Below are 22,103 nucleotides of genomic sequence, written 5' to 3' on the forward strand. Positions count from 1 at the left end.
CGGAGAGGAAGAAGATAAGGCTTCCCTGACCGGGAATCGAACCCGGGCCGCGGCGGTGAGAGCGCCGAATCCTAACCACTAGACCACCAGGGAGCGTCAGGCCTCGGGCCTGGCCTGCGCCTCCTGGACCCGGGGCCTCCATCCCGCCCGCTCGGCGCTCCCTTGGCGCCAGCCCCCTGCCTTTGGCAGGCCAGCCGCGCGCGGCCCCCGGCAATGCAGGCGCCCTAGCGTTCTTCCTGCCCGGCTGCACCCTCAAAACACTGCGCGCGCCTCCTTCTCGCACACACGCACACGGCCGCGGCCGCGGGCCCGGCTCCCGGCCTCCGGCTCCCGGCTCCGGGCCAGGAGGGCCCTGCGGTTCCGCAAAAGGTCGGCCCGCTGCGTTGGCCGGGAATCGAACCCGGGTCAACTGCTTGGAAGGCAGCTATGCTCACCACTATACCACCAACGCTGCACAGCCCGCGCCGCCCCGAGATGCCGGCCCGGGGCTCGCGCCGGCGCCGTCACGCCGCCGCCGCTGCCGCCGCCCGGCGCAGCCCTGCCCCGACGCCCCGCCCGCTCGCAGCTCGGCGCTGCCCCAGGCGCCGCCAACGGCCGCCCCGCGCCAGACGCAGCGGCCCTCGTCCGCCGGCCCGACCGCCTCTGGGGGCGCCCTGGCCGCCGTTCGACCCGACCAAAGCCAAAGCCGACCCCGACCCCGTCACGTCCGCCCTCCTCCTCCCTCCTCAGGTCCTGCGGCAGCGGGCTCGGCCAAGCCCTTCTCCACCGGCGGCTCCGCCAGGCCACTTCCGCGAGGCACCGAGGCGGGGGACCCATCCGACCCCCGACCCGTCCCGGCAGCTGTGCAGCTGTGCGTCGCGTCGCAAGGAGCCCATTGCGCCAGCCACCTTGGCAGGGCCGCTCGTCGGGCGCCGTGGGGAGGAGCAGAGGAAGCCCTCGCTCGGCTGCGGCGAGCAAGCGCCCGGCGAGGAGGAGGACAAGGAGGAGGGGAGAAGGGTCCGGGTGGGCGAGGGTGGGCAGCCGGGGCACGAGTCGGCGGCCTGCGCCTCGCTGGAGGGCGGGGGAGGGAGAAGAAGGGCCCTTGGGCGCAAGCGGCTGGACGGAGAGCGGTGCCGGCGACCAAAAGAGGGCGTCTTGCCTCCCCGTCGGGGAATCGAACCCCGGTCTCCCGCGTGACAGGCGGGGATACTCACCACTATACTAACGAGGACGGCGGCGGCCGCCCCGGCGCGCGATCGCTGTCCGGCTGCCCGCCGACGCCTACCCTGCTCTCGACCTCCTGCCCACCACGGCTGCCCGGCGCGTGCCCGGCCCGGCCCGACCCGACCCCTAAACAATCGCGTCATTCGACAAAGCAGATGGCGACCTCGATGCGGATGCGGACCCGGACCCGGACCCGGACCCGGACCCGGGGCTGCTCAACGCTCCGAGTGCGCGCTGCCTGTTGCCTCCAGTGCGGGGATCGCGCCGGCAGGAAGAGGCCCGAGAGGGCGAGCAAGGCGGCGGGGAGAAGGTGGGCGCGCGCCGTGCCACGTCCGCCGCGAGGAGAGGCGCGGGTGGGGGCTGGCGGCAGAGGACGGCCGCACCCCGGGGACGCGGCCCGGCGGGGGCCGGGGGTGGGCGAGGGTGTGTGGGCGGCGGAGCCCGGCGAGTCTCCCCGCCGGTCGGCGCGCGGGTCCCGTCCCTTGCGCGCCCACACAGCGGCCCGCCAGGCGCCGCGTGCGGCCAGGGTGGCACCGCTCTGCGCGTCGGGTCCCAGCCAGGTGAGCGGACACGCGCCCAGGCCCGCCGTCAGGATGGCCGAGCGGTCTAAGGCGCTGCGTTCAGGTCGCAGTCTCCCCTGGAGGCGTGGGTTCGAATCCCACTCCTGACACGCCAACCTTTTGGCCCGCCCAACAAATGCCCGGGTCCCGGGCCTCCGCGACACCCCGTCGCAGCTCTTTACCGCCTTACCGTCCGTCGCTGGCTTGCGCTCTTGCCGCCTCTCCAAAGTCCAGCCCCTACACCCACGCCTCTCGCCCCACCAGCTGCTCAGGCACGGCCACCTTTCCTGCCGACCCGTGCGCCGGCCTGGCAGAAATAGCCCAGGAGGGTGCTCCGGCGCCTTGAACCCCCTGGCAACTGGCTTGCTGGACGCACGCGCTCCCCCACCCACTCACACACCCTTCCTACCTGACCCCCCGCACGCGGAAGCTTCAGGACTTTGCACCACATCTTTCCCTCCCCTGCTTCCCCTCCCCGCCCCGGCGCCCCCCACCTCCCTCCGACCCGATCCCTGCGCCCCACCCCCTCCCCGCGCCCCCTCCCCCCGCTCCGTGCTTGTGGGTTCCCCCCTCCCTAACTGCCTCCCTCCCACTCCCGTCTCCGCTCCCACTGCCGCTCCCTCACCGCGCCCTGCGTGAAGAAAGCCCTCCACGGGTCACCGTCCGACTTCTGTCTGCTGAACAGCGACTCCCTCTGAGAGCCTGACACTCGCGCAACCAGCAGCAGAACCGTCCGACGTTCTGTCCTTGCCGCCAGCCCCGCCCGCCTGCCCACCCATGCCATTCTCTCCACACCCTACTGAGGTCGCGGTCCCCATCTTGCTGGCCTGTGCCACCCACCGCGATTTTTCACCTCGGGGCCTCGCCCTGGCCACCTGCCTGCCTCCCGGGACACGCGCAGCGCAGCCATCTGCTCGCCAGCCAACGACAGAGCCCTCCCTGCACAGGGCCTGCCTGGCACCTGAGCCCAAGCCGGGAAGGTTGCTCCAGTGAGTAGCCAGCAGAAGCCCTGGGCCCCCCCCGTCACGCACCCGCCAACGTCCGGCCCCCAGCCGGGGCCACCCCCCTCGGCGGCCACACCGCGTCTCCAAGCGGGAAACCGCAGCCGGGGCCGAACCCCACCACACCGGCGCGCTCCCTCAGCGGGCTGCCCGCGAGCCGGCAGCCACTGCGCCACAGCGCTCCTCCGATCCGAGACCGCGCTCCTGCCTCGCCACCGACGCACCGGAGCTGGACCCTGGCCGGGGAGCCGTCGGCCAGAGCGCAGAAGCCAGGCTCGGGCACTTGGCCTGGCCTCTGGGCCTGAGGCCCGCTCGGCGGCGGGCGGCGGCGGAGGCTGCGCTCCCGGGCCTCCAGCTCCGACGGCTCCCCCCACGCCCCGCCGCCCCCGCCCTCGCACAGCCGGAGCACCGTTCCCGCCCGTGCCCGCCCTCGCGCCCAGCGCCCCGGCAAGAAAGCCAGCCGCCCAAGGCACTTTGGGACCGGGCTGTGGGTCGTCGAAGGAAACGTCGGCCTTCAGCTGCACCCGCCCACAGATCGCCTACCCTGACTGGCATTCGGGCGCGGGCCAGGCTTGGTCCGGCTCCCGGCTGCCTCTGGCGACGCCGGCCATCTCGCCGCGGCCCTGGGCGGCAGAGAAGGCGCGGCACGGGCCGAGCCTGCCTCGGTGCCTCGGTGCCTCCTCGCCCGCCCCCTTGCGACCGCGCCTGCGCCCTAGCGCCCTTCACGTACCTGGAGCCTCTCTTGGAGCCCACCAGTCCGCCGCCTGCTCAGATGGAGCAGGTGGCCGCGGAGGGCGGGGACCAGCGTCGGGCGGCTGGTGGCGGCGGCCATCGGTGCATGGGTGGTTCAGTGGTAGAATTCTCGCCTGCCACGCGGGAGGCCCGGGTTCGATTCCCGGCCCATGCAGCACCCCGATCCCCTTTTGGTCCCGCCGCCCCAACGCCGAGCGAGGCTTCCTCTCTCCCGCGCTCAAGGCACCTGTCCCACACCGGCTCTGCGGCCCACCGCAGCACATTCCACGTGCTCTCGTCTCCCCCGCCCCCACCCCCAAGCCCCCTCTCTCGCCCTGGAGACAGAAAGTGCACGCGGGGAACCAAGCCCCCGTGCCCAGACACCTCGACCGCTCAGCCACTCTTGTGCCCACACGCCTTCCTTGTCCCTCTGCTCTTCGCTCCCGTGACCCCGCTCGGCTCACGCCTTTCGCTTCGAGGAAGGCTACCCTGCACCACACACTGGCCCCCGCACGCCCCACTCCGTCACGGGGGTTCGCCCCCGCTCTCTGCCTCGCTCTACCCCCGCTCCGAGAATCAGACCGTGTCGGTTCCTACCACCAGTAGGAGGCAACTTGCCACTCCTACGAGTGATCCACCGCATTCTCCCCGACGGTCACCGACTCGTGATGGCGCGCGCTCCAGTCGTTCCGAAGAGTTCCACGATATCATCACGATGCACACACACAGCGAGCATTCATTCACCTTCTCCCGCTTGGCCGCTCTATTTCCCAAACGCTGGCCCGCCCCTCCACCACTAAAACCACCTCCGCCGCCACCACCACCAAGTCCACCGAGTCACCTCCACCAGGGCCAGCACCACCGCTATCGTCACCGCCGCCGCCACGAACACCCCCGTCGCAGGCAGCACCACCACCCCGAGAACCACCGCGGACACTCCCGGGTCCAACAGCACCACAGCCTGCAAACCCCAAGCGGCACCGCCAGCCCCAGCACCTCCTCCTCCACCCCTCACCACCCTCCTACTCCCCCAGACACCCCTACTCCTCTCCTGCCCCACACTCCCCTCCCCGCTCCGCCCCCACCCGCGGCCCCCACGTTCCAAATTCTGCTTGGCCGGGGACCGCGGGTTGCATTCGTCCCTTTGGCCTCTTTTCAACTCAACCCCAGACACACACCTGAGACCCGACTCTTTGTCGCGGGCAGAGGTCACTTGTGTCTCTGGGGCAGTTGAATTCCCCACCCTTGCCTGCTGCCTACCCCTCCTCTCACCCTACTCCTTCGCCTGACCACCTCGCAGCACAGGACACCAGTCTCGCCGGCCTGGGCCCTCTCCCACCACGGGGGCTTCCATCTTCCTCGCGCCAGGGCCCACGCCCCCTGCCCGCCACCTGCTGTTCCTTCCAGCCCCCAGGCTCACCCCCTCCATCCCTCCGCCACCAACCCCGTGGACCCCGGGCCCCTCTACGCACACTTCCACCGGTCCTGTCCTCCTCCCTCGGGCCCCTCGGACAAACCCCTGCTCCGTCCCCACCGGCACCCTAAACCTCGGCCCCCCCACCGCACCGCCCCCCCCCCCCCCCGCGGCACCCGTGCCGGGCAAGGTGCGCCACCGCCCGGAGCCTGTGCAGAGCCCCTGCCTGAGCGGCCAGCCGCACTCCCGGCCACATCCCGCAAGCCCCGCACCTCCCCGCCCACGCTCCACTCCGACCCACCCGGGACGCCCTCCCACACCTCCCCCGTGAGCAGCACGACGCTCACGGCCGTCCCCTCTTTTCGGGGTCGTTTGGCCCTGTGCCCTGACCCGCGTGGGAGGCCACCCACGGGAACAGACACCTTCATCCCGCTCTGTCACCCGCCCACCCACACTCACCCCCAGCACCCCGGCCAGGCCGGTGAGGGAACTTCCTGCGCTGGCGGTGAGCACCCCCATGCCCACAGGGGCTCCTCGGCACACGTCAGAACGGCTCCGTCTAAACCCGCGGAGTGTGCCGCCGCCGCCGCCGCCGCCGCCGCGGCTCTCTGCCCTTCCTGGGCTCGGCTCTCCACTTTTGCCTCCGAAGGAGCCAGTCGGCGAAGAGGTGTTCAAGTCGCTGACAGCGGCCCGGTTGTTGTGGCGGGAAGGAGACCGAGAGCTGCCACCTACTTCGGTGAGTGTCCACAGAAGGAGATGGATCCAAGGGTGGAGACAGGGATGGCGTCCATCCTGGGTGGCTGGATGGTCGGTAAGGCGGGAACGGGAACGCATCGGACCGTCCAATCTAGGTGGCGGGTGGGGGGAGGGGTGTGTCGGGCAGGGAAGCGTTCCCGGTAACCTTCTGGCCACTTGGTGAGAGGACTGAGAGCGTCGGTGATGCCCAGTCGAATACAATGTTGGCCAGAAGTCCACTCTATCATCCCTCTGCCTCCAGCCCCCCACCCCCCCTGCTTGGCCAGACTGGCCTCCTCCATCTCCCTGCTCTGTCTCCTCCGCCGCCGCCGCCCGGTGGTCTAGCTACCCGGACAGACGGACGGGTCCAGGTTCATTCTGACTTCTCCGCCTCCCGGGCGCCAGGCTCCGGCTCTCGGCTCCCCTCGGCGCACGAGACCACGACGCACTTGGCGCCCAATCGGCGGCCCCGGGGAGACGCAGCCGGCACAGGACCTGGCCGGCGGCGGCGGGTAAGCTGCCCGCGCCTTCGCCGGCACGAGGCGCCAAGTAAAAGAGCACGCCACAGGCCCCGGCCGGTGGCCGGACCTGGCGACGTAGACCCCGCGCCCTCCCCCACCACCCCAACCCGAGCCACACCTCAGGAGGCAGGAAGGGGTGGCTTGGGGGCCGCGACGTTTGTCCCGGCCGAAGGCGTGCCGCTGGAGAGTCGAAGCACGTGCGGTGGCCACGGCAGGCGAGAGTGGCTGCCCGGGCCACTGTGGTTTGGGGCTGAGGAAGAGCGGGAGCGAGGCGAGCGTCCGAGGAGGAGGAGGAGGAGGAGGAGGAGGAGGAGGAGGAGAGACGTCGGGTGGGCGAGGCGAGGCGAGCGAGGGCCAAAAAGGTTGGCAGGGGCGCAGGTGAGGTGGCAGGGCTTGGGCTGGCCGTGGAGGGTGCCGGGTGGCCTTGTCGGGGGTCCGGGGCCGAGGCCGAGGGGTAAGGGGCGAAGCGAGCGAGCGAGCTCTGGCGTGGGCTAAAAGGGGGTTGTGGAGGTGCTGGGGAGGTGGGGAGGCGGAGAGGAAGAAGATAAGGCTTCCCTGACCGGGAGTCGAACCCGGGCCGCGGCGGTGAGAGCGCCGAATCCTAACCACTAGACCACCAGGGAGCGTCAGGCCTCGGGCCTGGCCTGCGCCTCCTGGACCCGGGGCCTCCATCCCGCCCGCTCGGCGCTCCCTTGGCGCCAGCCCCCTGCCTTTGGCAGGCCAGCCGCGCGCGGCCCCCCGGCAATGCAGGCGCCCTAGCGTTCTTCCTGCCCGGCTGCACCCTCAAAACACTGCGCGCGCCTCCTTCTCGCACACACGCACACGGCCGCGGGCCCGGCTCCCGGCCTCCGGCTCCCGGCTCCGGGCCAGGAGGGCCCTGCGGTTCCGCAAAAGGTCGGCCCGCTGCGTTGGCCGGGAATCGAACCCGGGTCAACTGCTTGGAAGGCAGCTATGCTCACCACTATACCACCAACGCTGCACAGCCCGCGCCGCCCCGAGATGCCGGCCCCGGACGCCGGCCGGCCGCTGCGCCGCCGCCCGGCGCAGCCCTGCCCCGACGCCCCGCCCGCTCGCAGCTCGGCGCTGCCCCAGGCGCCGCCAACGGCCGCCCCGCGCCAGACGCAGCGGCCCTCGTCCGCCGGCCCGACCGCCTCTGGGGGCGCCCTGGCCGCCGTTCGACCCGACCAAAGCCAAAGCCGACCCCGACCCCGTCACGTCCGCCCTCCTCCTCCCTCCTCAGGTCCTGCGGCAGCGGGCTCGGCCAAGCCCTTCTCCACCGGCGGCTCCGCCAGGCCACTTCCGCGAGGCACCGAGGCGGGGGACCCATCCGACCCCCGACCCGTCCCGGCAGCTGTGCAGCTGTGCGTCGCGTCGCAAGGAGCCCATTGCGCCAGCCACCTTGGCAGGGCCGCTCGTCGGGCGCCGTGGGGAGGAGCAGAGGAAGCCCTCGCTCGGCTGCGGCGAGCAAGCGCCCGGCGAGGAGGAGGACAAGGAGGAGGGGAGAAGGGTCCGGGTGGGCGAGGGTGGGCAGCCGGGGCACGAGTCGGCGGCCTGCGCCTCGCTGGAGGGCGGGGGAGGGAGAAGAAGGGCCCTTGGGCGCAAGCGGCTGGACGGAGAGCGGTGCCGGCGACCAAAAGAGGGCGTCTTGCCTCCCCGTCGGGGAATCGAACCCGGTCTCCCGCGTGACAGGCGGGGATACTCACCACTATACTAACGAGGACGGCGGCGGCCGCCCCGGCGCGCGATCGCTGTCCGGCTGCCCGCCGACGCCTACCCTGCTCTCGACCTCCTGCCCACCACGGCTGCCCGGCGCGTGCCCGGCCCGGCCCGACCCGACCCCTAAACAATCGCGTCATTCGACAAAGCAGATGGCGACCTCGATGCGGATGCGGACCCGGACCCGGGACCCGGACCCGGACCCGGGGGCTGCTCAACGCTCCGAGTGCGCGCTGCCTGTTGCCTCCAGTGCGGGGATCGCGCCGGCAGGAAGAGGCCCGAGAGGGCGAGCAAGGCGGCGGGGAGAAGGTGGGCGCGCGCCGTGCCACGTCCGCCGCGAGGAGAGGCGCGGGGTGGGGGCTGGCGGCAGAGGACGGCCGCACCCCGGGGACGCGGCCCGGCGGGGGCCGGGGGTGGGCGAGGGTGTGTGGGCGGCGGAGCCCGGCGAGTCTCCCCGCCGGTCGGGCGCGCGGGTCCCGTCCCTTGCGCGCCCACACAGCGGCCCGCCAGGCGCCGCGTGCGGCCAGGGTGGCACCGCTCTGCGCGTCGGGTCCCAGCCAGGTGAGCGGACACGCGCCCAGGCCCGCCGTCAGGATGGCCGAGCGGCTCTAAGGCGCTGCGTTCAGGTCGCAGTCTCCCCTGGAGGCGTGGGTTCGAATCCCACTCCTGACACGCCAACCTTTTGGCCCGCCCAACAAATGCCCGGGTCCCGGGCCCTCCGCGACACCCCGTCGCAGCTCTTTACCGCCTTACCGTCCGTCGCTGGCTTGCGCTCTTGCCGCCTCTCCAAAGTCCAGCCCCTACACCCACGCCTCTCGCCCCACCAGCTGCTCAGGCACGGCCACCTTTCCTGCCGACCCGTGCGCCGGCCTGGCAGAAATAGCCCAGGAGGGTGCTCCGGCGCCTTGAACCCCCTGGCAACTGGCTTGCTGGACGCACGCGCTCCCCCACCCACTCACACACCCTTCCTACCTGACCCCCCGCACGCGGAAGCTTCAGGACTTTGCACCACATCTTTCCCTCCCCTGCTTCCCCTCCCCGCCCCGGCGCCCCCCACCTCCCTCCGACCCGATCCCTGCGCCCCACCCCCTCCCCGCGCGCCCCGCCCCTCCCCCCGCTCCGTGCTTGTGGGTTCCCCCCTCCCTAACTGCCTCCCTCCCACTCCCGTCTCCGCTCCCACTGCCGCTCCCTCACCGCGCCCTGCGTGAAGAAAGCCCTCCACGGGTCACCGTCCGACTTCTGTCTGCTGAACAGCGACTCCCTCTGAGAGCCTGACACTCGCGCAACCAGCAGCACAACCGTCCGACGTTCTGTCCTTGCCGCCAGCCCCGCCCGCCTGCCCACCCATGCCATTCTCTCCACACCCTACTGAGGTCGCGGGTCCCCATCTTGCTGGCCTGTGCCACCCACCGCGATTTTTCACCTCGGGGCCTCGCCCTGGCCACCTGCCTGCCTCCCAGGACACGCGCAGCGCAGCCATCTGCTCGCCAGCCAACGACAGAGCCCTCCCTGCACAGGGCCTGCCTGGCACCTGAGCCCAAGCCGGGAAGGTTGCTCCAGTGAGTAGCCAGCAGAAGCCCTGGGCCCCCCCCCCGTCACGCACCCGCCAACGTCCGGCCCCCAGCCGGGGCCACCCCCCTCGGCGGCCACACCGCGTCTCCAAGCGGGAAACCGCAGCCGGGGGCCGAACCCCACCACACCGGCGCGCTCCCCTCAGCGGGCTGCCCGCGAGCCGGCAGCCACTGCGCCACAGCGCTCCTCCGATCCGAGACCGCGCTCCTGCCTCGCCACCGACGCACCGGAGCTGGACCCTGGCCGGGGAGCCGTCGGCCAGAGCGCAGAAGCCAGGCTCGGGCACTTGGCCTGGCCTCTGGGCCTGAGGCCCGCTCGGCGGCGGGCGGCGGCGGAGGCCCGCGCTCCCGGGCCTCCAGCTCCGACGGCTCCCCCCACGCCCCGCCGCCCCCGCCCTCGCACAGCGGAGCACCGTTCCCGCCCGTGCCCGCCCTCGCGCCCCAGCGCCCCGGCAAGAAAGCCAGCCGCCCAAGGCACTTTGGGACCGGGCTGTGGGTCGTCGAAGGAAACGTCGGCCTTCAGCTGCACCCGCCCACAGATCGCCTACCCTGACTGGCATTCGGGCGCGGGCCAGGCTTGGTCCGGCTCCCGGCTGCCTCTGGCGACGCCGGCCATCTCGCCGCGGCCCTGGGCGGCAGAGAAGGCGCGGCACGGGCCGAGCCTGCCTCGGTGCCTCGGTGCCTCCTCGCCCGCCCCCTTGCGACCGCGCCTGCGCCCTAGCGCCCTTCACGTACCTGGAGCCTCTCTTGGAGCCCACCAGTCCGCCGCCTGCTCAGATGGAGCAGGTGGCCGCGGAGGGCGGGCGGGGACCAGCGTCGGGCGGCTGGTGGCGGCGGCCATCGGTGCATGGGTGGTTCAGTGGTAGAATTCTCGCCTGCCACGCGGGAGGCCCGGGTTCGATTCCCGGCCCATGCAGCACCCCGATCCCCTTTTGGTCCCGCCGCCCCAACGCCGAGCGAGGCTTCCTCTCTCCCGCGCTCAAGGCACCTGTCCCACACCGGCTCTGCGGCCCACCGCAGCACATTCCACGTGCTCTCGTCCTCCCCCGCCCCCACCCCCAAGCCCCCTCTCTCGCCCTGGAGACAGAAAGTGCACGCGGGGAACCAAGCCCCCGTGCCCAGACACCTCGACCGCTCAGCCACTCTTGTGCCCACACGCCTTCCTTGTCCCTCTGCTCTTCGCTCCCGTGACCCCGCTCGGCTCACGCCTTTCGCTTCGAGGAAGGCTACCCTGCACCACACACTGGCCCCCGCACGCCCCACTCCGTCACGGGGGTTCGCCCCCGCTCTCTGCCTCGCTCTACCCCCGCTCCGAGAATCAGACCGTGTCGGTTCCTACCACCAGTAGGAGGCAACTTGCCACTCCTACGAGTGATCCACCGCATTCTCCCCGACGGTCACCGACTCGTGATGGCGCGCGCTCCAGTCGTTCCGAAGAGTTCCACGATATCATCACGATGCACACACACAGCGAGCATTCATTCACCTTCTCCCGCTTGGCCGCTCTATTTCCCAAACGCTGGCCCGCCCCTCCACCACTAAAACCACCTCCGCCGCCACCACCACCAAGTCCACCGAGTCACCTCCACCAGGGCCAGCACCACCGCTATCGTCACCGCCGCCGCCACGAACACCCCCGTCGCAGGCAGCACCACCACCCCGAGAACCACCGCGGACACTCCCGGGTCCAACAGCACCACAGCCTGCAAACCCCAAGCGGCACCGCCAGCCCCAGCACCTCCTCCTCCACCCCTCACCACCCTCCTACTCCCCCAGACACCCCTACTCCTCTCCTGCCCCACACTCCCCTCCCCGCTCCGCCCCCACCCGCGGCCCCCACGTTCCAAATTCTGCTTGGCCGGGGACCGCGGGTTGCATTCGTCCCTTTGGCCTCTTTTCAACTCAACCCCAGACACACACCTGAGACCCGACTCTTTGTCGCGGGCAGAGATCACTTGTGTCTCTGGGGCAGTTGAATTCCCCACCCTTGCCTGCTGCCTACCCCTCCTCTCACCCTACTCCTTCGCCTGACCACCTCGCAGCACAGGACACCAGTCTCGCCGGCCTGGGCCCTCTCCCACCACGGGGGCTTCCATCTTCCTCGCGCCAGGGCCCACGCCCCCTGCCCGCCACCTGCTGTTCCTTCCAGCCCCCAGGCTCACCCCCTCCATCCCTCCGCCACCAACCCCGTGGACCCCGGGCCCCTCTACGCACACTTCCACCGGTCCTGTCCTCCTCCCTCGGGCCCCTCGGACAAACCCCTGCTCCGTCCCCACCGGCACCCTAAACCTCGGCCCCCCCACCGCACCGCCCCCCCCCCCCCCGCGGCACCCGTGCCGGGCAAGGTGCGCCACCGCCCGGAGCCTGTGCAGAGCCCCTGCCTGAGCGGCCAGCCGCACTCCCGGCCACATCCCGCAAGCCCCGCACCTCCCCGCCCACGCTCCACTCCGACCCACCCGGGACGCCCTCCCACACCTCCCCCGTGAGCAGCACGACGCTCACGGCCGTCCCCTCTTTTCGGGGTCGTTTGGCCCTGTGCCCTGACCCGCGTGGGAGGCCACCCACGGGAACAGACACCTTCATCCCGCTCTGTCACCCGCCCACCCACACTCACCCCCCCCCAACACCCCGGCCAGGCCGGTGAGGGAACTTCCTGCGCTGGCGGTGAGCACCCCCATGCCCACAGGGGCTCCTCGGCACACGTCAGAACGGCTCCGTCTAAACCCGCGGAGTGTGCCGCCGCCGCCGCCGCCGCCGCCGCGGCTCTCTGCCCTTCCTGGGCTCGGCTCTCCACTTTTGCCTCCGAAGGAGCCAGTCGGCGAAGAGGTGTTCAAGTCGCTGTCAGCGGCCCGGTTGTTGTGGCGGGAAGGAGACCGAGAGCTGCCACCTACTTCGGGGAGTGTCCACAGAAGGAGATGGATCCAAGGGTGGAGACAGGGATGGCGTCCATCCTGGGTGGCTGGATGGTCGGTAAGGCGGGAACGGGAACGCATCGGACCGTCCAATCTAGGTGGCGGGTGGGGGGAGGGGTGTGTCGGGCAGGGAAGCGTTCCCGGTAACCTTCTGGCCACTTGGTGAGAGGACTGAGAGCGTCGGTGATGCCCAGTCGAATACAATGTTGGCCAGAAGTCCACTCTGTCATCCCTCTGCCTCCAGCCCCCCACCCCCCCTGCTTGGCCAGACTGGCCTCCTCCATCTCCCTGCTCTGTCTCCTCCGCCGCCGCCGCCCGGTGGTCTAGCTACCCGGACAGACGGACGGGTCCAGGTTCATTCTGACTTCTCCGCCTCCCGGGCGCCAGGCTCCGGCTCTCGGCTCCCCTCGGCGCACGAGACCACGACGCACTTGGCGCCCAATCGGCGGCCCCGGGGAGACGCAGCCGGCACAGGACCTGGCCGGCGGCGGCGGGTAAGCTGCCCGCGCCTTCGCCGGCACGAGGCGCCAAGTAAAAGAGCACGCCACAGGCCCCGGCCGGTGGCCGGACCTGGCGACGTAGACCCCGCGCCCTCCCCCACCACCCCAACCCGAGCCACACCTCAGGAGGCAGGAAGGGGTGGCTTGGGGGCCGCGACGTTTGTCCCGGCCGAAGGCGTGCCGCTGGAGAGTCGAAGCACGTGCGGTGGCCACGGCAGGCGAGAGTGGCTGCCCGGGCCACTGTGGTTTGGGGCTGAGGAAGAGCGGGAGCGAGGCGAGCGTCCGAGGAGGAGGAGGAGGAGGAGGAGGAGGAGGAGGAGGAGAGACGTCGGGTGGGCGAGGCGAGGCGAGCGAGGGCCAAAAAGGTTGGCAGGGGCGCAGGTGAGGTGGCAGGGCTTGGGCTGGCCGTGGAGGGTGCCGGGTGGCCTTGTCGGGGGTCCGGGGCCGAGGCCGAGGGGTAAGGGGCGAAGCGAGCGAGCGAGCTCTGGCGTGGGCTAAAAGGGGGTTGTGGAGGTGCTGGGGAGGTGGGGAGGCGGAGAGGAAGAAGATAAGGCTTCCCTGACCGGGAGTCGAACCCGGGCCGCGGCGGTGAGAGCGCCGAATCCTAACCACTAGACCACCAGGGAGCGTCAGGCCTCGGGCCTGGCCTGCGCCTCCTGGACCCGGGGCCTCCATCCCGCCCGCTCGGCGCTCCCTTGGCGCCAGCCCCCTGCCTTTGGCAGGCCAGCCGCGCGCGGCCCCCGGCAATGCAGGCGCCCTAGCGTTCTTCCTGCCCGGCTGCACCCTCAAAACACTGCGCGCGCCTCCTTCTCGCACACACGCACACGGCCGCGGGCCCGGCTCCCGGCCTCCGGCTCCCGGCTCCGGGCCAGGAGGGCCCTGCGGTTCCGCAAAAGGTCGGCCCGCTGCGTTGGCCGGGAATCGAACCCGGGTCAACTGCTTGGAAGGCAGCTATGCTCACCACTATACCACCAACGCTGCACAGCCCGCGCCGCCCCGAGATGCCGGCCCGGGGCTCGCGCCGGCGCCGTCACGCCGCCGCCGCTGCCGCCGCCCGGCGCAGCCCTGCCCCGACGCCCCGCCCGCTCGCAGCTCGGCGCTGCCCCAGGCGCCGCCAACGGCCGCCCCGCGCCAGACGCAGCGGCCCTCGTCCGCCGGCCCGACCGCCTCTGGGGGCGCCCTGGCCGCCGTTCGACCCGACCAAAGCCAAAGCCGACCCCGACCCCGTCACGTCCGCCCTCCTCCTCCCTCCTCAGGTCCTGCGGCAGCGGGCTCGGCCAAGCCCTTCTCCACCGGCGGCTCCGCCAGGCCACTTCCGCGAGGCACCGAGGCGGGGGACCCATCCGACCCCCGACCCGTCCCGGCAGCTGTGCAGCTGTGCGTCGCGTCGCAAGGAGCCCATTGCGCCAGCCACCTTGGCAGGGCCGCTCGTCGGGCGCCGTGGGGAGGAGCAGAGGAAGCCCTCGCTCGGCTGCGGCGAGCAAGCGCCCGGCGAGGAGGAGGACAAGGAGGAGGGGAGAAGGGTCCGGGTGGGCGAGGGTGGGCAGCCGGGGCACGAGTCGGCGGCCTGCGCCTCGCTGGAGGGCGGGGGAGGGAGAAGAAGGGCCCTTGGGCGCAAGCGGCTGGACGGAGAGCGGTGCCGGCGACCAAAAGAGGGCGTCTTGCCTCCCCGTCGGGGAATCGAACCCCGGTCTCCCGCGTGACAGGCGGGGATACTCACCACTATACTAACGAGGACGGCGGCGGCCGCCCCGGCGCGCGATCGCTGTCCGGCTGCCCGCCGACGCCTACCCTGCTCTCGACCTCCTGCCCACCACGGCTGCCCGGCGCGTGCCCGGCCCGGCCCGACCCGACCCCTAAACAATCGCGTCATTCGACAAAGCAGATGGCGACCTCGATGCGGATGCGGACCCGGACCCGGACCCGGACCCGGACCCGGGGCTGCTCAACGCTCCGAGTGCGCGCTGCCTGTTGCCTCCAGTGCGGGGATCGCGCCGGCAGGAAGAGGCCCGAGAGGGCGAGCAAGGCGGCGGGGAGAAGGTGGGCGCGCGCCGTGCCACGTCCGCCGCGAGGAGAGGCGCGGGTGGGGGCTGGCGGCAGAGGACGGCCGCACCCCGGGGACGCGGCCCGGCGGGGGCCGGGGGTGGGCGAGGGTGTGTGGGCGGCGGAGCCCGGCGAGTCTCCCCGCCGGTCGGCGCGCGGGTCCCGTCCCTTGCGCGCCCACACAGCGGCCCGCCAGGCGCCGCGTGCGGCCAGGGTGGCACCGCTCTGCGCGTCGGGTCCCAGCCAGGTGAGCGGACACGCGCCCAGGCCCGCCGTCAGGATGGCCGAGCGGTCTAAGGCGCTGCGTTCAGGTCGCAGTCTCCCCTGGAGGCGTGGGTTCGAATCCCACTCCTGACACGCCAACCTTTTGGCCCGCCCAACAAATGCCCGGGTCCCGGGCCTCCGCGACACCCCGTCGCAGCTCTTTACCGCCTTACCGTCCGTCGCTGGCTTGCGCTCTTGCCGCCTCTCCAAAGTCCAGCCCCTACACCCACGCCTCTCGCCCCACCAGCTGCTCAGGCACGGCCACCTTTCCTGCCGACCCGTGCGCCGGCCTGGCAGAAATAGCCCAGGAGGGTGCTCCGGCGCCTTGAACCCCCTGGCAACTGGCTTGCTGGACGCACGCGCTCCCCCACCCACTCACACACCCTTCCTACCTGACCCCCCGCACGCGGAAGCTTCAGGACTTTGCACCACATCTTTCCCTCCCCTGCTTCCCCTCCCCGCCCCGGCGCCCCCCACCTCCCTCCGACCCGATCCCTGCGCCCCACCCCCTCCCCGCGCCCCCTCCCCCCGCTCCGTGCTTGTGGGTTCCCCCCTCCCTAACTGCCTCCCTCCCACTCCCGTCTCCGCTCCCACTGCCGCTCCCTCACCGCGCCCTGCGTGAAGAAAGCCCTCCACGGGTCACCGTCCGACTTCTGTCTGCTGAACAGCGACTCCCTCTGAGAGCCTGACACTCGCGCAACCAGCAGCACAACCGTCCGACGTTCTGTCCTTGCCGCCAGCCCCGCCCGCCTGCCCACCCATGCCATTCTCTCCACACCCTACTGAGGTCGCGGTCCCCATCTTGCTGGCCTGTGCCACCCACCGCGATTTTTCACCTCGGGGCCTCGCCCTGGCCACCTGCCTGCCTCCCAGGACACGCGCAGCGCAGCCATCTGCTCGCCAGCCAACGACAGAGCCCTCCCTGCACAGGGCCTGCCTGGCACCTGAGCCCAAGCCGGGAAGGTTGCTCCAGTGAGTAGCCAGCAGAAGCCCTGGGCCCCCCCCCCCGTCACGCACCCGCCAACGTCCGGCCCCCAGCCGGGGCCACCCCCCTCGGCGGCCACACCGCGTCTCCAAGCGGGAAACCGCAGCCGGGGCCGAACCCCACCACACCGGCGCGCTCCCTCAGCGGGCTGCCCGCGAGCCGGCAGCCACTGCGCCACAGCGCTCCTCCGATCCGAGACCGCGCTCCTGCCTCGCCACCGACGCACCGGAGCTGGACCCTGGCCGGGGAGCCGTCGGCCAGAGCGCAGAAGCCAGGCTCGGGCACTTGGCCTGGCCTCTGGGCCTGAGGCCCGCTCGGCGGCGGGCGGCGGCGGAGGCCGCGCTCCCGGGCCTCCAGCTCCGACGGCTCCCCCCACGCCCCGCCGCCCCCGCCCTCGCACAGCCGGAGCACCGTTCCCGCCCGTGCCCGCCCTCGCGCCCAGCGCCCCGGCAAGAAAGCCAGCCGCCCAAGGCACTTTGGGACCGGGCTGTGGGTCGTCGAAGGAAACGTCGGCCTTCAGCTGCACCCGCCCACAGATCGCCTACCCTGACTGGCATTCGGGCGCGGGCCAGGCTTGGTCCGGCTCCCGGCTGCCTCTGGCGACGCCGGCCATCTCGCCGCGGCCCTGGGCGGCAGAGAAGGCGCGGCACGGGCCGAGCCTGCCTCGGTGCCTCGGTGCCTCCTCGCCCGCCCCCTTGCGACCGCGCCTGCGCCCTAGCGCCCTTCACGTACCTGGAGCCTCTCTTGGAGCCCACCAGTCCGCCGCCTGCTCAGATGGAGCAGGTGGCCGCGGAGGGCGGGCGGGGACCAGCGTCGGGCGGCTGGTGGCGGCGGCCATCGGTGCATGGGTGGTTCAGTGGTAGAATTCTCGCCTGCCACGCGGGAGGCCCGGGTTCGATTCCCGGCCCATGCAGCACCCCGATCCCCTTTTGGTCCCGCCGCCCCAACGCCGAGCGAGGCTTCCTCTCTCCCGCGCTCAAGGCACCTGTCCCACACCGGCTCTGCGGCCCACCGCAGCACATTCCACGTGCTCTCGTCTCCCCCGCCCCCACCCCCAAGCCCCCTCTCTCGCCCTGGAGACAGAAAGTGCACGCGGGGAACCAAGCCCCCGTGCCCAGACACCTCGACCGCTCAGCCACTCTTGTGCCCACACGCCTTCCTTGTCCCTCTGCTCTTCGCTCCCGTGACCCCGCTCGGCTCACGCCTTTCGCTTCGAGGAAGGCTACCCTGCACCACACACTGGCCCCCGCACGCCCCACTCCGTCACGGGGGTTCGCCCCCGCTCTCTGCCTCGCTCTACCCCCGCTCCGAGAATCAGACCGTGTCGGTTCCTACCACCAGTAGGAGGCAACTTGCCACTCCTACGAGTGATCCACCGCATTCTCCCCGACGGTCACCGACTCGTGATGGCGCGCGCTCCAGTCGTTCCGAAGAGTTCCACGATATCATCACGATGCACACACACAGCGAGCATTCATTCACCTTCTCCCGCTTGGCCGCTCTATTTCCCAAACGCTGGCCCGCCCCTCCACCACTAAAACCACCTCCGCCGCCACCACCACCAAGTCCACCGAGTCACCTCCACCAGGGCCAGCACCACCGCTATCGTCACCGCCGCCGCCACGAACACCCCCGTCGCAGGCAGCACCACCACCCCGAGAACCACCGCGGACACTCCCGGGTCCAACAGCACCACAGCCTGCAAACCCCAAGCGGCACCGCCAGCCCCAGCACCTCCTCCTCCACCCCTCACCACCCTCCTACTCCCCCAGACACCCCTACTCCTCTCCTGCCCCACACTCCCCTCCCCGCTCCGCCCCCACCCGCGGCCCCCACGTTCCAAATTCTGCTTGGCCGGGGACCGCGGGTTGCATTCGTCCCTTTGGCCTCTTTTCAACTCAACCCCAGACACACACCTGAGACCCGACTCTTTGTCGCGGGCAGAGATCACTTGTGTCTCTGGGGCAGTTGAATTCCCCACCCTTGCCTGCTGCCTACCCCTCCTCTCACCCTACTCCTTCGCCTGACCACCTCGCAGCACAGGACACCAGTCTCGCCGGCCTGGGCCCTCTCCCACCACGGGGGCTTCCATCTTCCTCGCGCCAGGGCCCACGCCCCCTGCCCGCCACCTGCTGTTCCTTCCAGCCCCCAGGCTCACCCCCTCCATCCCTCCGCCACCAACCCCGTGGACCCCGGGCCCCTCTACGCACACTTCCACCGGTCCTGTCCTCCTCCCTCGGGCCCCTCGGACAAACCCCTGCTCCGTCCCCACCGGCACCCTAAACCTCGGCCCCCCCACCGCACCGCCCCCCCCCCCCCCGCGGCACCCGTGCCGGGCAAGGTGCGCCACCGCCCGGAGCCTGTGCAGAGCCCCTGCCTGAGCGGCCAGCCGCACTCCCGGCCACATCCCGCAAGCCCCGCACCTCCCCGCCCACGCTCCACTCCGACCCACCCGGGACGCCCTCCCACACCTCCCCCGTGAGCAGCACGACGCTCACGGCCGTCCCCTCTTTTCGGGGTCGTTTGGCCCTGTGCCCTGACCCGCGTGGGAGGCCACCCACGGGAACAGACACCTTCATCCCGCTCTGTCACCCGCCCACCCACACTCACCCCCCCCCAACACCCCGGCCAGGCCGGTGAGGGAACTTCCTGCGCTGGCGGTGAGCACCCCCATGCCCACAGGGGCTCCTCGGCACACGTCAGAACGGCTCCGTCTAAACCCGCGGAGTGTGCCGCCGCCGCCGCCGCCGCCGCGGCGGCTCTCTGCCCTTCCTGGGCTCGGCTCTCCACTTTTGCCTCCGAAGGAGCCAGTCGGCGAAGAGGTGTTCAAGTCGCTGTCAGCGGCCCGGTTGTTGTGGCGGGAAGGAGACCGAGAGCTGCCACCTACTTCGGGGAGTGTCCACAGAAGGAGATGGATCCAAGGGTGGAGACAGGGATGGCGTCCATCCTGGGTGGCTGGATGGTCGGTAAGGCGGGAACGGGAACGCATCGGACCGTCCAATCTAGGTGGCGGGTGGGGGGAGGGGTGTGTCGGGCAGGGAAGCGTTCCCGGTAACCTTCTGGCCACTTGGTGAGAGGACTGAGAGCGTCGGTGATGCCCAGTCGAATACAATGTTGGCCAGAAGTCCACTCTGTCATCCCTCTGCCTCCAGCCCCCCACCCCCCCTGCTTGGCCAGACTGGCCTCCTCCATCTCCCTGCTCTGTCTCCTCCGCCGCCGCCGCCCGGTGGTCTAGCTACCCGGACAGACGGACGGGTCCAGGTTCATTCTGACTTCTCCGCCTCCCGGGCGCCAGGCTCCGGCTCTCGGCTCCCCTCGGCGCACGAGACCACGACGCACTTGGCGCCCAATCGGCGGCCCCGGGGAGACGCAGCCGGCACAGGACCTGGCCGGCGGCGGCGGGTAAGCTGCCCGCGCCTTCGCCGGCACGAGGCGCCAAGTAAAAGAGCACGCCACAGGCCCCGGCCGGTGGCCGGACCTGGCGACGTAGACCCCGCGCCCTCCCCCACCACCCCAACCCGAGCCACACCTCAGGAGGCAGGAAGGGGTGGCTTGGGGGCCGCGACGTTTGTCCCGGCCGAAGGCGTGCCGCTGGAGAGTCGAAGCACGTGCGGTGGCCACGGCAGGCGAGAGTGGCTGCCCGGGCCACTGTGGTTTGGGGCTGAGGAAGAGCGGGAGCGAGGCGAGCGTCCGAGGAGGAGGAGGAGGAGGAGGAGGAGGAGGAGGAGAGACGTCGGGTGGGCGAGGCGAGGCGAGCGAGGGCCAAAAAGGTTGGCAGGGGCGCAGGTGAGGTGGCAGGGCTTGGGCTGGCCGTGGAGGGTGCCGGGTGGCCTTGTCGGGGGTCCGGGGCCGAGGCCGAGGGGTAAGGGGCGAAGCGAGCGAGCGAGCTCTGGCGTGGGCTAAAAGGGGGTTGTGGAGGTGCTGGGGAGGTGGGGAGGAAGAAGATAAGGCTTCCCTGACCGGGAATCGAACCCGGGCCGCGGCGGTGAGAGCGCCGAATCCTAACCACTAGACCACCAGGGAGCGTCAGGCCTCGGGCCTGGCCTGCGCCTCCTGGACCCGGGGCCTCCATCCCGCCCGCTCGGCGCTCCCTTGGCGCCAGCCCCCTGCCTTTGGCAGGCCAGCCGCGCGCGGCCCCCCGGCAATGCAGGCGCCCTAGCGTTCTTCCTGCCCGGCTGCACCCTCAAAACACTGCGCGCGCCTCCTTCTCGCACACACGCACACGGCCGCGGGCCCGGCTCCCGGCCTCCGGCTCCCGGCTCCGGGCCAGGAGGGCCCTGCGGTTCCGCAAAAGGTCGGCCCGCTGCGTTGGCCGGGAATCGAACCCGGGTCAACTGCTTGGAAGGCAGCTATGCTCACCACTATACCACCAACGCTGCACAGCCCGCGCCGCCCCGAGATGCCGGCCCGGGGCTCGCGCCGGCGCCGTCACGCCGCCGCCGCTGCCGCCGCCCGGCGCAGCCCTGCCCCGACGCCCCGCCCGCTCGCAGCTCGGCGCTGCCCCAGGCGCCGCCAACGGCCGCCCCGCGCCAGACGCAGCGGCCCTCGTCCGCCGGCCCGACCGCCTCTGGGGGCGCCCTGGCCGCCGTTCGACCCGACCAAAGCCAAAGCCGACCCCGACCCCGTCACGTCCGCCCTCCTCCTCCCTCCTCAGGTCCTGCGGCAGCGGGCTCGGCCAAGCCCTTCTCCACCGGCGGCTCCGCCAGGCCACTTCCGCGAGGCACCGAGGCGGGGGACCCATCCGACCCCCGACCCGTCCCGGCAGCTGTGCAGCTGTGCGTCGCGTCGCAAGGAGCCCATTGCGCCAGCCACCTTGGCAGGGCCGCTCGTCGGGCGCCGTGGGGAGGAGCAGAGGAAGCCCTCGCTCGGCTGCGGCGAGCAAGCGCCCGGCGAGGAGGAGGACAAGGAGGAGGGGAGAAGGGTCCGGGTGGGCGAGGGTGGGCAGCCGGGGCACGAGTCGGCGGCCTGCGCCTCGCTGGAGGGCGGGGGAGGGAGAAGAAGGGCCCTTGGGCGCAAGCGGCTGGACGGAGAGCGGTGCCGGCGACCAAAAGAGGGCGTCTTGCCTCCCCGTCGGGGAATCGAACCCCGGTCTCCCGCGTGACAGGCGGGGATACTCACCACTATACTAACGAGGACGGCGGCGGCCGCCCTGGCGCGCGATCGCTGTCCGGCTGCCCGCCGACGCCTACCCTGCTCTCGACCTCCTGCCCACCACGGCTGCCCGGCGCGTGCCCGGCCCGGCCCGACCCGACCCCTAAACAATCGCGTCATTCGACAAAGCAGATGGCGACCTCGATGCGGATGCGGACCCGGACCCGGACCCGGGGCTGCTCAACGCTCCGAGTGCGCGCTGCCTGTTGCCTCCAGTGCGGGGATCGCGCCGGCAGGAAGAGGCCCGAGAGGGCGAGCAAGGCGGCGGGGAGAAGGTGGGCGCGCGCCGTGCCACGTCCGCCGCGAGGAGAGGCGCGGGTGGGGGCTGGCGGCAGAGGACGGCCGCACCCCGGGGACGCGGCCCGGCGGGGGCCGGGGGTGGGCGAGGGTGTGTGGGCGGCGGAGCCCGGCGAGTCTCCCCGCCGGTCGGCGCGCGGGTCCCGTCCCTTGCGCGCCCACACAGCGGCCCGCCAGGCGCCGCGTGCGGCCAGGGTGGCACCGCTCTGCGCGTCGGGTCCCAGCCAGGTGAGCGGACACGCGCCCAGGCCCGCCGTCAGGATGGCCGAGCGGTCTAAGGCGCTGCGTTCAGGTCGCAGTCTCCCCTGGAGGCGTGGGTTCGAATCCCACTCCTGACACGCCAACCTTTTGGCCCGCCCAACAAATGCCCGGGTCCCGGGCCTCCGCGACACCCCGTCGCAGCTCTTTACCGCCTTACCGTCCGTCGCTGGCTTGCGCTCTTGCCGCCTCTCCAAAGTCCAGCCCCTACACCCACGCCTCTCGCCCCACCAGCTGCTC

At 71.9% G+C, this 22,103-nt stretch overlaps 15 non-coding genes across 15 annotated transcripts; 6 read left to right on the top strand and 9 right to left on the bottom strand.

The window, feature by feature from the left end:
- Positions 1–21: 21 nt before the first annotated feature.
- Positions 22–93, bottom strand: TRNAE-CUC (transfer RNA glutamic acid (anticodon CUC)). Its single transcript has one exon. It is a non-coding gene; the product is annotated as a tRNA-Glu (tRNA).
- A 286-nt stretch (positions 94–379) lies between these two features.
- On the bottom strand, positions 380–451 carry TRNAG-UCC (transfer RNA glycine (anticodon UCC)). Its single transcript has one exon. It is a non-coding gene; the product is annotated as a tRNA-Gly (tRNA).
- A 687-nt stretch (positions 452–1,138) lies between these two features.
- TRNAD-GUC (transfer RNA aspartic acid (anticodon GUC)) lies at positions 1,139–1,210 on the bottom strand. Its single transcript has one exon. It is a non-coding gene; the product is annotated as a tRNA-Asp (tRNA).
- Positions 1,211–1,790: 580 nt separating this feature from the next.
- TRNAL-CAG (transfer RNA leucine (anticodon CAG)) lies at positions 1,791–1,873 on the top strand. Its single transcript has one exon. It is a non-coding gene; the product is annotated as a tRNA-Leu (tRNA).
- Positions 1,874–3,600: 1,727 nt separating this feature from the next.
- TRNAG-GCC (transfer RNA glycine (anticodon GCC)) lies at positions 3,601–3,671 on the top strand. Its single transcript has one exon. It is a non-coding gene; the product is annotated as a tRNA-Gly (tRNA).
- Positions 3,672–7,070: 3,399 nt separating this feature from the next.
- On the bottom strand, positions 7,071–7,142 carry TRNAG-UCC (transfer RNA glycine (anticodon UCC)). Its single transcript has one exon. It is a non-coding gene; the product is annotated as a tRNA-Gly (tRNA).
- Positions 7,143–10,298: 3,156 nt separating this feature from the next.
- On the top strand, positions 10,299–10,369 carry TRNAG-GCC (transfer RNA glycine (anticodon GCC)). The gene has a single exon. It is a non-coding gene; the product is annotated as a tRNA-Gly (tRNA).
- Positions 10,370–13,771: 3,402 nt separating this feature from the next.
- Positions 13,772–13,843, bottom strand: TRNAG-UCC (transfer RNA glycine (anticodon UCC)). Its single transcript has one exon. It is a non-coding gene; the product is annotated as a tRNA-Gly (tRNA).
- A 687-nt stretch (positions 13,844–14,530) lies between these two features.
- TRNAD-GUC (transfer RNA aspartic acid (anticodon GUC)) lies at positions 14,531–14,602 on the bottom strand. The gene has a single exon. It is a non-coding gene; the product is annotated as a tRNA-Asp (tRNA).
- A 580-nt stretch (positions 14,603–15,182) lies between these two features.
- Positions 15,183–15,265, top strand: TRNAL-CAG (transfer RNA leucine (anticodon CAG)). The gene has a single exon. It is a non-coding gene; the product is annotated as a tRNA-Leu (tRNA).
- Positions 15,266–16,999: 1,734 nt separating this feature from the next.
- Positions 17,000–17,070, top strand: TRNAG-GCC (transfer RNA glycine (anticodon GCC)). Its single transcript has one exon. It is a non-coding gene; the product is annotated as a tRNA-Gly (tRNA).
- Positions 17,071–20,108: 3,038 nt separating this feature from the next.
- On the bottom strand, positions 20,109–20,180 carry TRNAE-CUC (transfer RNA glutamic acid (anticodon CUC)). The gene has a single exon. It is a non-coding gene; the product is annotated as a tRNA-Glu (tRNA).
- A 281-nt stretch (positions 20,181–20,461) lies between these two features.
- On the bottom strand, positions 20,462–20,533 carry TRNAG-UCC (transfer RNA glycine (anticodon UCC)). Its single transcript has one exon. It is a non-coding gene; the product is annotated as a tRNA-Gly (tRNA).
- A 687-nt stretch (positions 20,534–21,220) lies between these two features.
- TRNAD-GUC (transfer RNA aspartic acid (anticodon GUC)) lies at positions 21,221–21,292 on the bottom strand. Its single transcript has one exon. It is a non-coding gene; the product is annotated as a tRNA-Asp (tRNA).
- A 568-nt stretch (positions 21,293–21,860) lies between these two features.
- On the top strand, positions 21,861–21,943 carry TRNAL-CAG (transfer RNA leucine (anticodon CAG)). The gene has a single exon. It is a non-coding gene; the product is annotated as a tRNA-Leu (tRNA).
- The last annotated feature ends 160 nt before the right edge of the window (positions 21,944–22,103 follow it).

Source organism: Diceros bicornis, unplaced genomic scaffold (assembly GCF_020826845.1).
Source record: "Diceros bicornis minor isolate mBicDic1 unplaced genomic scaffold, mDicBic1.mat.cur scaffold_834_ctg1, whole genome shotgun sequence".
NCBI lineage: Eukaryota > Metazoa > Chordata > Mammalia > Perissodactyla > Rhinocerotidae > Diceros > Diceros bicornis.